This window comes from Protopterus annectens, chromosome 8.part0, assembly GCF_019279795.1.
Source record: "Protopterus annectens isolate FY-2018-M chromosome 8.part0, PAN1.0, whole genome shotgun sequence".
Lineage (NCBI taxonomy): Eukaryota > Metazoa > Chordata > Ceratodontiformes > Protopteridae > Protopterus > Protopterus annectens.
Window position 1 is genome coordinate 1809124986 of NC_056741.1, and position 13354 is coordinate 1809138339.

The 13354-nt window shown below is 41.9% G+C and overlaps 1 protein-coding gene across 1 annotated transcript in view; it reads left to right on the top strand.

The window, feature by feature from the left end:
- The window catches only part of HYDIN (HYDIN axonemal central pair apparatus protein), a 6673197-nt gene that overhangs the window by 5204096 nt on the left and 1455747 nt on the right, over positions 1 to 13354 (top strand). The gene's annotated exons all lie outside the window — the stretch shown is intronic.

Here is a 13354-nt window from a genome sequence, read left to right on the forward strand (position 1 = left end):
AGACTTGTAGTTTTTACTGGCATTTTCTGCTTGTCTTCCCTGGGTAAGAGGCACAATTTTGGTATGACTGTGGAACAAACTACCAGTCCCACAGTCAGTCACTCTTCTAGCCACGAAAAGAAAAACTTAAGCAACAGCCTTTGTTACTGCAGCAGGATGGCAATTTGCCTTAGCTACTGCTGGTGACTTTGCTGTGGTCATTTGTTGTATCTCAGATCACTCATCTTTTATCAGGATTCTTCTGGGGTGACACCTAAAGCCACTATGGACCCAGGGGTTGACCAGTCCTTCTGCGGCTAATGAGATCCCCTTAGCAGACAAGGCAAAGCCACTCTTCTTGGTCCTAGGAGAGGGAACAGTGAAGGCTAGCTTGTGTCAGAATGCTGTGCCCATCCCTGGCGTATTTGCTGATGCTGCCATTACTAAGACAGTAAAAAGGCACAATTTTCTGCTTGACTATTGAACAAATTTTCTGTCCATCAGTCGGTCCTTTTTCCAGCCACAAAAATACTTTAGATTCCTCTGATGTAGTAGTTACAGCCATTATAAACTGGTGGTAGCCACATCCTCTACAGATTTTGTGGTCCTCTCATTGGGCAAGGTAGAGCTACCCTTGTCGGTCCAGGGACAGGGAATAACAGAGGCTTCCTTGCTTTATCAGAATGTTGTACCCATCCCTGGTAAAGTTGTTGCTGCCACTAATAACATTGTTGACCCCATTTTTCCTTTCAAAAAGAAAGAGAAAACTAAGCTTATTTCTACTCCTCTTCAAATTTCCTTAGACAGGAGTAATTTGGTGGGTCTGGCTTGGGGTTTAATTCAGGCTATTGATCCTTCTTTCTGGTAAAATAAGAGTGGGACACTCTTTTTCTGAAGAGATTCAAATTTCTACATCTGAACAGGAAGAGAAAGGGACAGATATAGGGTTTTCTGTCCAGAATTCTGATTCAGACTCGAGGAGAGCTCAGATGTTCTTCATTCCACATTGCTGCAGTCCTAACTATTGGCGTCGGGTCAGCGCGCGATAGACTAGCGTCAGCACGTCAGGGTACTAATGCATGGTCCGATGCAGAAGCAGTTTTGCGAGTGCAGGTTGGCGTTCTGAAATTTTCTGAAGTCGGAGTTTCAGACCGAATCAGAGTTGGCTAAACATTTTGGTTTTCTTGCCTCAGTATTTAACGGATGTCAGAAAAAGTGAATAACTGTATTTAAACAGATACCTCATAGGGATTACCATACCTTGTGTATACCTTGTTACTGTGCCAGGTTAGTGTTTGGGAAGCGTTGCAATTATAAAATGCCGTCGGATGCTCAGTGGAGCCAGAGGTTTTGCCAGGAGTTTCTTTGGAGTCTCAGGCAGAGACTTTACTGTTACAGGATGTGCCTTCTCAGGAGGTAGGCCAGGCTGAGGGGCTTCTCAGGTAACTGTTCTTCCCTCTCTTCCCAAGGGAGTTAGAGCCTCTCCTTCTGTTTCCAAAACTTTTTTGAGAGGTAGGCCAAGTTTAGCTTCAGTGGGGGCTTCTCCTAGCACTTCAGGTTCTGTGCCTAAGAAACATATGCTTAAAATGGCAGAAGATTTGATTACTATGATTAGAGGTTCTATGCCCCTCCTGATAAGAGGCCTAGGGTGGAACCTGAGTTTGATAGTTTTGAACAGTGTTCAGAGGCTTCTGAGTCTTCTACGGAAGATTTGCAGGAGTATCCTCCTTATTCTGATTCTGATGTGGATGATTCCACTCCTACAGCTTCTCCTCCTGAGGATTTCTCATTTTCAGAGACTCTGCATTCCATGAGGGAGCACTTTAAATGGGAAGGCCAGGATTACTCTGATTCAGGAAAAGGCTTAGGGAATTCTTGTTTTACCCCAGCATAGGCCCTTAGCTATACCTCCTGTGTTGAATGTGGTGGAAGATGTTTTGAACCCTGATTCTTTGCCTCCTGCTCCTGTTAAACCTGATAGGTACTATAGGGTGCCTGAAGCTCATAAGTATCTTTTAAGAGTCCTAGCTGTTTCTCAGGGACCTAAAGGTGTTAAGGCCTCTGTGGTTAAAACCCTGTTCCCACTGATAAAGAGGCAAGGGCTTTGGATAGATGGGGAAAGAAAGTGTATACTTCTTCCACTTTAGCCATGAGGGCGTTGAATTGTCAGTTTCACATGCTAAAATATCAAAATTATCTCCTTTCACAACTGAAATCTAAGGTGGATGCTTTGGCGGAAGGTATTGAGTGTAAAGAGTTGCTGGATTTAGTTCATGTGTCTGAACAAGTGGGTAAGCATTCTTTGCAATGTGGTTTTGATGCTGTACAGGCCTCATCAGAATTTAGCTGAGCATGTTAAGACAAGGATTTTGGCCTACTAAGGGATGGACATATCCTGCTTATGATTCCCAGTCTAGGAGTTCACCTGCTCAGACTTCTGGTGAGGGCAGGGGTCAGTCCTATTCTCGTCTGGCAGCTCCTATCTCCTTTGGGAGGAAGACTGTCTCTTTTCAAAGAAAATTGGGATTTAATTACTCAAGACAGATGGGTGTTGCTCTGTTACTCCAAATAGGGGCCATTCAGCCAGTCCAGACCAATTTTGGATTTATCTATCCTCAACACTTATCTGGACATTCCAAAGTTCAAGATGTTGACGTTACAACAGCTTTTACCTCTGCTGGGCAAAGATCACTGGATGGTAACTTTAGATCTCAAGGAAGCTTACCTTCATGTGCCTATAAGACTAAGTTGCATATTCTGTGAGCGAAATTCCGCAAGGACTGACAGGACAGTCTACATTAGCATTAGGGTTCATGGCATCTTGTATGGTGTGCTTCCCAATGCCAAACTGCATATGAGGAAGCTGCAATGGTATCTCAAAATGTATGGACACAGCACTGCCAGGATTTGGACACTGTCATTCAAATAATACCTCATCTAAATGGAAAGTGGATACAAGACAAGTGGCCTGCCAGACTACAGCATCTACATATCAACATGAAGGAGATGTTAGCAGTCCAGGTGTTGATTCTAACAGACAACACAACTGTCATGTGGTACATCAACAAACAAGGGGAACACATTCTTATCCTCTATGCAGGCAAGCAATGATTTTATGGAGACTGCGCTCAGCTTGCAACTAACTCTAGCACAGAACTCCTTAGCAGATGTGTTAAGCAGACAAATCATGGATCCCGTGGAAACTGGATCTTCATGTATTTCAGAAATTGACAGTGTCATGGGACACAGCTTGGAAAGTGGATGCTCTTTCTTTCAGTTGGAAAAATCTTCATGTGTATGCCTTTCCACCTCTGCCTCTTCTTCCAAAGGTGCTCTTAAAGGTCAGACAAGACAAGCCAAGGATGATTTTCATCTGCTCAATGTCAAGCTTCACTCACTTCATCTAACAGCCTGGCATATTCTGTGTTGAAACACAGCAGGTCTCAACTTCCTCAACAAGTTTTAAATGTGATTATGGAAGCTAAGAGACTAGTACACAAGGAAAGTGTCGCAGAAAAATGGAAAGAGTTTTTATTTTGGAGTACAATTGTTTCGCATCCTTTGTTCAAGCAGTTTCTTAGAGGGGGCAAAGAATATAAGACCCCGAGAGAGCTCCTACTCCTGCTTGGGATCAAATACTTGTCATGGAAGACTGCTTTTCTTGTTGCTATTACTTCTGCAAGAAGGGTGTCTGAGTTACTTTTATGCAGACCCCCAAAATAAAGGGAAAAGATTTTGTTATTCCCATGGCAAGGAGATTCCCCAGCTGGGATTAGGCCTCATCCACTAGGGCTACTGCCACTTCAACAGCATTTCGGAGTCAGTGCATACTTTCTCTAAGCATTATCACCTTCCTCTCTCTCTCTAAGTCTAGGGCTGGTTTTGCCACAGCTATTTTTCTATGCAGCAATAATGAAATGCAAGAATATAGTTTGTTGTTAGTACCTAAATGTTTTGTTTAGAGGAGAATCCAATGGTGTGCTGTTGCTGCAGTCCTCTCCTCTCTCCCTCCTGTGTTTAGGGTGTAGTGGTTGTGTAGGTGAGATTATATTTATATATTTTTTATTTATTATTATATATATTATTATATATATTATATTGTATATTGGGCCTTTTTTTTTAGGTCTTCTGACATCTGGGGCTCTTCTGACAGATATGGCGTCGGTCATATGCATTCGGTCATGCGCCCTGTAGTACGCGCGACAGTCTACGCCCCGCCTGACGACTGACAGCCATATACTCTGGTATTCGGGCCGACTGGACAGCGGACTACCCCAATAGTTAGGACTGCAGCAATGTGGATCCTCGAACATCTACATTTATGGTAGGTACAAAACTGTACTTTTCTGATTCTCCCTTTGGGAGTTTCTCTTTTTCTGAGACTACTTATGAAATGTGCAAGTGTTTTCCATGCAAGAACATTGACCTTTTTCAGTCCCTCAGAAAATACTGTGAGTAGCTACAAAAGCAATTTCCAGAACCTTCATGCCAGATTTCTCTTCTGTCTGCTTTAGAGGACGTGTGTGCTACTGCCTGCATTTTTACTGTTTGTCAGCCAGCTGCCCCTAAAACAGCAGATAGGATGTATAAAGTTCCTCATTCTCATAAATTTTTATACACTTTTCCCAAACCTGACCCAGCAGCTATAGCTTTAGTTGACCCCATTGCTGCTAAACATTTAGCTAATTTCAATCATAATCTTTCTGATGAGGATGGGAAAATTATATATATGTATTGAAAAAAACATGTACACTTCTACAACTTTGATTTTGAATTATCAGGCTTATATGTTAAAGTTTGTTCTAATTGTGAAAGTATGAAGAATGTTTTATCTGCAGTTTCTTGTGAGGAAAAATTGGCTTTAACTAATTTAGTTATTTCTCTTGCACAGGTCAATACTATTTTGTTATGTATGTATGACTCTGTTTATAATTCCGCCAGAGCTGTGGCCACTGGTACTGTTTTGAGGAGGTCTGCATGGATGCATTCTCAAAACCTCCCAGATGATGATAAAAATGAGATTTTAAATTCCCTTTAGGATAGAGATTTAGTTTTTGGTTGTTCGGCTGTAGAAGTGATCAAAAAGTGTGATGAAAGGGGTAGCTGATCCAGGGAATCTCTAAGATTTTTAACCCTTCCTTTTCCAAATTTTCTAAGGGATTCTCTAACTCCTCTTCTAATTTTGGCAAAAAGCAGAATAAACAGTCTCACAAAATAGAGGTAAATGAGCAGTTAAGAAGAAATGGCAAAGGGCTTCCAAAAAGAAGTCTCATACTCCCTTCCAAAAACAAAAAAAAAAAAAACCAAGGACATTCATTCAAGAGACCTTGTGATCACCCATCCACCCACCCACCTTAGCCCATTTTATTTCTTCCAGAGAATTTGAATCTCCATTTTTCTCTTTGGCAACAGTTTCAGACAAATGGGTTCTGAAGATAATTCATCAAGGTTGCCGATGGCAATGGGAAGAAATTACTCCTTTCCTCATCCTCGAGATCAGACTCTCTTGTTTCCACCCATTCTTCATCACGTGCTGTTCCAAGTAGTGATAAAACCATTCCTCCTTCAAAGTGGGGAAGGGGTTTTATTCAAGGATGTTCTTAGTGCCAAAGAGAGAAAATGGTTCGAGACCAATTCTGGATCATTCTTTCCTAAACCTGTTTGTGATCCTGCCCAAATTCAAAACAGTGTCACTTCACAACCTGTTGCCTCTTCTTCCTCTTTCAATTTTCCTGGTAAAACTGGACTTAAAAGATGCTTATCATCACATCTCTGTTCATTCAGACTTCAGATGTTTCTTAAGGTTTTGTGTGTCTGGATCACATTATCAGTTCTCTGCCTTACCCTTTGGACTATCCACTGTACAATGAGTGTCCACAAAGTGTCTAACTCCAGTTATGGCACATTGCAGGCTGCAGGGTATCCACATTTTTCCATATCTAGACAACTTGCTTATCTTTGCAGAGTCAAACTGTCAGGAATCTCTCTCCTGGGTGAGAGATCTCTTATACAAGCTGAGATTCCAAGAGAACATTCTAAAGTCTTTTTTTGCCTACTGTACACAAGATAGTGTTCCTGGGATATCAACTAGACACCTCAGTTCAAAGAACTTTTCTTCCACAGTTAAACTAGATCTATATCTAGATCTGTTTCTAAGGTTTTCCACTCAAACTGTATTAACTGTGAGGGGATACCTCAGGATTCTGAGTTTCATGGCTTCTGTGATTTTCATGATACCCCTCACAAGTTCCACAAGAGAAAGATACAGTGGTATCTGAAGTCTGTTTCTGTTTGGTCCCAGCACGAGCATCCTTTGTTTGTGAAATCCCAGGGCTCGGGTTAGTCAGAAGAGAAATAATTTGGTGGAGACAGCAAGTATCCTTAAATCCAGGTGTCTCCTTCTTTGTCCCCATCCCAAAGCAATCAGTCACCACAGACCCCTTAGACTTTGCTTGGTGAGCAAATTCAGGAGGAATACAAGTGCATGGCATGTGGGAAGCCTAGGACAGGTGCAAGCACATAAATATCAAAGAGATGCTTGCCCTTTATACCCCAAGTAGACTCCAGAGAATTTTTCCTCAAATAGACAGCAAATTTAGTAGGTATGATAGGGAAGAAAGAGGTAATTGAGAACATATTTTCTGGGAGTGTAATGAGTTGGCAGTTTTTAAAGATTCCCTGCAGACTACTCTATCAGAGATACTGGGTGAGCAAACTGGTGTATCTAGGGAAGTTATATCTCTGAGCTATCATAGAGAATCGGAATTGCCTAGACATAGTTAGGCCTTGCTGAGTCTAATTATGGTGGCTGCCAAAAAAGCAATTACTGGAAAATGGAAATCAAAGTCTAAACAAATGTATTAGAAGTAGGGTTGATTATAAGTGATGTATAATGCTTGCAACTAAAATTATGTCAGTATGGTTTATGATGTGTAGTGCTTGCAATTAAGATTATGCTGGTAATGTTTGTTTTCGTTTATATAAAAGTATGATTGCCTATGTCATAAGTGATAATTTAATAAAGACATTATTTGTTTTAAAAAAGAGAGATGCTTGCCCTGATCAAGGCGCTCAACTCTTAATCATCTTTGGTCCCAGAGAACTCTTCATGTTGTTAGAAATAGTAACCCAGTCATGTGGTACATCAACAGGTGGGGGGGGGGACAGGCAGCCCCCTTTGCATACTAGCCATGGTAGCTTGAGGAGTCCCTATCAGTTCAAGTGTTCAGGAACTTGAAATTCATATGGTCGAGAAGCTTTTGAATGTAAATCGCAGTGCAGTGCGGATCGGGAACTTTACCCTTTTCCTCACAATAGTGTGATCTCGAAGTTGACATATATATATATATATATATATATATATATATATATATATATATATATTTATTTATATATTTGCAGAGGGTGTAGGGGGCCTGTAAAATGTAAAAAAAAAAAAAAATATATATATATATATATATACACACACACACACTTTTTTTTATGTTGGGTTTTTGGAAACTTGATCATTTGGTCTCGACCATATGAATTTCAAGTTTCTGAAAACTTCATCATCTGACATAGACCTAGCTTAGGATATAGCTTCACAGCACAGTCTCTCTTTACAGGCATCCTGCATTCCTTCAGAGCAAAACTGTGTGGCAGACGATCTGAACAGGGCCATGGCAGACCCTCACAAATGGAAAAGAGATTAGGGGTCTTCCAAGATTTGAGCCATCTATGTGGAGTTCCTCAAGCAGACCTCTTTGCCTCCTCTTTAAACAATCAACAAGATACTGTTCCAGGACTCCATGCAAGAAGGCCTGGAAGACAGATGCTTTTTCTTTTCATTGGTCAGGAATGTTCCTGTATGCTTTTCCACCCTTTCCACTAATATCCAAGGTACTTCTGAAGTTTCATAAGGAATCTCACAAAATCATTGTGATGACTCCCTTCTGACCCAGGCAACAAGGGCTTTCCTGTCTTTTGGAAATGGCCAGGGACGGTCACCACAACTTCCTCACTGACTGGCTCTATTCACACAGGAACATGGGTGTCTGATATACTCCATCGTCAATGAACTTCAGTTGACTGCCTGGATGGTAAGGTCTTAATTCCTTTTAAGCATCTGTCTACTAAGGACATGCAGCAAGTACTAATACAGGCAAGAAAGCCTGTTACTAGAAAATAATGTGTTAGCAAATGGAAAAGTTTTTTTAGTTGTTGCCAACAACACAACCAGCACCTATTCAGGGCTAGATGTTCTTTGGTTTTATAATGTTTGTGTGAGTTGCTCTCCTATGGCCTTTCTTATTCATCTATCAAGGTTAATTTAAAATCCATTTCAGTATGCCTACCCATGGATCCTCCTCTTTCAGTGTTTTCTCATGTCAAAATGTTTTTGAAAGGGGTTTTGCACAAGAGGTCCAAAAGTAAACCAGCGGCCCCTCTGTCGGGTCTTAATTTTGTCTTACAGAAGTCAACACTTACTCCATTTGAACCATCTGTCCTATGACTAGAAGTTCTTAGCTTGGAAAACAGTTTACTGACTGTTCTGCTCTGACTTGTGCAAAAAGAGTATCTCCTTCCCTCCACCCCTTTTGTTTTATGGTGTGTTTTTATGCCATGTGTAGACATTTATTTTTTGTTATTCTTAGATTTGTCCTTTCAGGGCTCAGCCACCCCATGCCCCTCCCCCCTCCATTGGCAGGAAAACTCTGAAGGGCTTGGTGCACAAATTTGTCTTTTAGTAAGCTCAACTTGAGCTGCCTGGCAGTTTGGGCATATGGAAGGTGCCCTGAAGCTTTAGAAGCTGGCTGTTATATCCTTGGAAGTATTTATCTTCTATATGTAAAGGCTACTGCAATTTTACAAGAATAGCTTTTGTTGCCTTAAAATTCACCAAACCAGTTCTTGTTTGAAAGACTTTAGGCTATCAAAGATGTGATTAAACATTCCCTTATAACTATTTGTGCACTCAAATTGAAAAAGTTTATAGTTTATCCAAAAACCTCAGATATGGCTTACTGTAATACCATGCATACTGTATATCCATCCATCCATCCACAGCCCCTTTTTCCCTTTTTTGCCCATGGTGTCACGGTGGGGGTGTCACTTCAGCAGTAACAGTTATCTAGAGCCAGGGTTTACGTTATCAGGGTGGCTAGCCTTGCTACAGTAGTTCTTCTATACCACTCTCTCATGCACTCTCAAACCTATGGCCAATTAAGAGTGTCCAATTCACCTACTGCATGCCTTTGGAATGTGGGAGGAAATGGAGCACCAGAATGAAACCCTTGTGAACACATTGAAGACATTTGGACTCTGCACAGAAGACATCCCAAAAGAGAATCAAATCAGGGAACCTCTTGCTATGAGGGTACAACACTGTCCACTGTACCACTGCTCAGCCCCTACTTCTGAAAGTTTTTGGTCTCTGTAGAACCTTAAAGCACTTGAAAGTTAGGTAACTGCTGATAGTTCAGAATCCTTATCATTACCAAATTATGACTCAAACACTAGATTTCATATCTGCCTTTACTGACATCCTCACTTACAAAGCTTATAAACACAATAGGAGTTTGGCAGATGCAGTGGGCTGCCATTTGTCTTCTCAGGTTCAATAAGGATGACAGTGTATCATCTCTTTCCACTCAGCCCAGTGAACTGTTTCCATGAGCCAGTGTAGGGCTAGAGGGAGCACGTCCCCACTGAATAGGGTTTTTAATTTACCGCCCTAATTGATAGCTCGTAACAAACCCATGTTCACATCACACTGGATCTTCACATCTGCACCATATTCCAGGAGCAAACAGGGTTCTGGAAGATACAGGTCACAGTATGAACTGAAAATGAAGGATTACTTCCCTGACTCAGAATTGTCAAATACGTGTCTGAATGAGCTGCAGTAGCTTCTCGTATCTCCACCTGTACTCAGAAGCAATGTAGGGCTAGAGGGGATGCAAACTGTCTACAGAAAAACTAAAGGACTACTAACATGAATCACAGGGCACTTATAATGAGCCCCATCTTGAGATGCACTGGGTTATTACTTGGGCACCAGGTTAAAACCTGTAAGCGACTTGAAGGGGATGCAACTTTCAGAACTGGGGCTGAAATAGTATTGCTTTAATTAATTGACATCTCATAGTAAGCCCCAGACTAAGATGATCTGCATGCTCAGATCAGTAATACATAAATAATTCCTTCCCTTTTCTGGCTGACTAGTATCTAGGAACAAGTTTTCTACTGCTGGGCTCTAGAAGATGTCTATTCACAGGTAGTTTTTAAGCTTATAGCTTCCCTGTCAGTTGTGTCCTTTTAAAAATATTAAGATATCAGTTTACCTTCTTCAGCAGGCTGTTTAGGCCAGTTGAATTGCTGTGAAAGTTCATCCCATCCACTCACCCCAGACACACTCCAACCAAGATTTAGGTTCATAGGTTCATAGATTAGTACTAGGCTAACTGCCCTTGTGAGCCATTTTAAGCCTAGCCAATTATCCCTTGTGAGATTCAAACTCTGCACCTTGTGTTTATAAGGCAAACACCTTAACCATTAGGCCACCCTCCCAACCTGGTAATCTGCTGGCAGGTTGCCCTCAGTCGGCCTGAATTCCAAAGTCTTGGGTCCTGCATCTGTTGCTGTCTCCTCTTCCATGACGTCAGGGGTATAAAACATGCAGCCAACACCATTTTCTTTAGTCTTTCTTGCCGCGTGGTGCCTGAAGCACAAGCATTTCGCAAGTGCCGGTCGGCCGACTACTGAAATATTCGTGATTGAGTTTCAGAACTGAAGTCTTCACTAAAGTTAAGTACCCCGTTGGGGAAACTTTTTCTTGCTCCATACCAATGTCAGAAAAAGTTAATAATTGTATTACTTGTGGGAAGCAAATACTACATAAGAATTTCCATTTATACTGTATTCCTTGCCTAGGCCCTGATCACAATGTGCCTGGCTGTCGGTTTTGTGCTAGATTTAACCAACACAGTATTAGGCGTCGGTATATTTTTGCCTCAAAGTATTTTGGAAACAGATTTAACTACCCAGAAATGTCGCCGGGTAGCAATCCGACTACCGGAGTACATAAAAAATGCAAAGAAAAGGACAGAGAGAGACATTCGAGGTCCAAAACTGACGACAAAGCTTCTCCTAAGCCAGTCGCTAGTTCGCCAGTACTCAGTGAGGTGCTTTCGCAGCCCCTGATGCCTGCTACTTTCGAGTCGCAGGCCCCTACCGACACCCATGTGGAGTCCGGTATGCCGCGAGATACTCAAAGTATTGGACCCACAGATGTATCTCCCTCGGATGGGTCTGGAGCCGCTGAGCAGGCACCGGCTTCTGAGGGTATATTCAGGCCTCAGCATTTGTATATCAAACCAACGACAACTGCAAAACCAAAGACAAAAGCAACTTCTAAAACTAAAAAAACGACGCATGAGCCACGTGCACAGGCCTCTATGCCTAAAAAACAGATGATTGAAATGGCTGAAGACCTTATTACCTTGATCAGGGGTACCCATCCCCCTCCAGATATAAGGCCTAGGGAAGACACTGATTCTGGATCTTCAGATCACGTTTCTATTTCCTCTGATTCCTCTTCTGATCAGGAATTATCTATACCTCCCTATGAGGATTCAGATGTAGAGGAGTCTTTACCATCTGCATCACCTCCTGAGGATTATTCTTTTGGAGAAACCTTGCATACTTTGAGGGAGCATTTTCACTGGGAGAGTCAAGATTTCTCAAAATCAAAAAAGAGGCTCAGGGATTTCCTTCTCCCTCAGCACAGGCCTTTAGCCAATACCCCCTGTTTTAGACATTGTGTATGATGTGTTTTTGGGGTCAAGCTAGACCCCTGACTCCTTACCTCTGGCTCCCAACAAGCCTGACAGATATTACAGGGTCCCTGACTCACCTAAATTTTTATTTAGAAACCCTGCTGCTGATCCTGAAACTATTTCACAGGGTCCAAAGGGAGTTAAGGCCTCAACAGCAATAAATACTACACCCTCTGACAGAGATTCAAGGGCACTGGATAGATGGGGAAAAAGGTTTATACATCTGCAACCTTGGTGATTAGGGCCTTAAACTGTCAATTTCATATGCTCAAGTATCAACAACATGTTATGGGATTGCTGAAACAGAAAATTATGTTGATTTCAGAATGTGCAGAAAATAAAGAATTGCAGGAATTATTGCATGCAGCTGAACAGGTTGGAAAGCATACTTTACAATGTGGTTTTGATTCCTTAGAGGCCTCCTGCAGGGCCGCAGTAACTGGATCTGTGATTAGGAGGCATGCCTGGCTAAAGGAACAAAATTTGCCTGATCATGGTAAAGCTAAATTGCTAGATGCACCTTTACAGCATGATACTCTGTTTGGTATTAAGGCAGAAGAGGTTTTAAAGAAAATGGAAGACAAAGCTAAGTCTATGCAAACTGTAAAAGACTTCTTACAAGTGCAGCCACCAAGATTCAGTAAACACTGGCCTACAAAAAATTCCTTTCCTGTGTCAGACAGAGCTCAAAGGGGCAAATCCAGATGCCCTAAGGGTTCCAGATACCAGGTGCAAGATTCATACAGGTCAAAGCAATGGGGCACTTCTACCTCCAAATCTGGAGGAGATAAAGCGCAAACTTACAGAAAACAGTCCCAATGACTTCCCTCTGCCTGCACCAAGCACTTATATTTTGGCAGCCCTCTTAGGGGGAAAATTAGCACTTTTTGCTCAAAATTGGCAGTTAGTAACCCAGGGCAAGTGGGTGCTAAACATAGTATCACATGGATACAGATTCCATTTCCATACTCTGCCAATGGCAAACGGTTGGCCAGATCTGCCATAAAATAATGGGCAGAGGCACAGAAACAGGTTACGTCCCTCATGGATATGGGGGCCATTCAGCCAGTACCAGAACAGGAAAAAGGACAAGGTTTTTACTCGACTGTTCTTGGTACCCAGAAAGGACAAGGCTTGGCGGCCAATGCTGGATTTATCGATTTTTGAACACATACCTGGACATTCCAAAATTCAAAATGCTGACTTTGCAGCAGCTTCTGCCCATGCTGGGCAAGAATGCTTGGCTGGTGACATTAGACCTAAAAGAGGCATACCTGCATGTCCCAATAAGACAGTCTTGCAGAAGATACCTCAGATTCAAGGCTGAATTAATACAGTACCAATTCTCTCCACTGCCCTTTGGCTTATCTACTGCGCCCAGGGTCTTTACAAAGTGCCTGGCACCAATAATTGCATTTTGTAGACAAAGAAAAATTCAAATATATCCTTACTTGGTTTGTGTATGGTTAGTGTAGGATTCGCAATTTATCTGCCCTCCCATTACTTTACACTTTCATAGGTTCATATGTATATACTAGGCTAACAACCACTAGGAA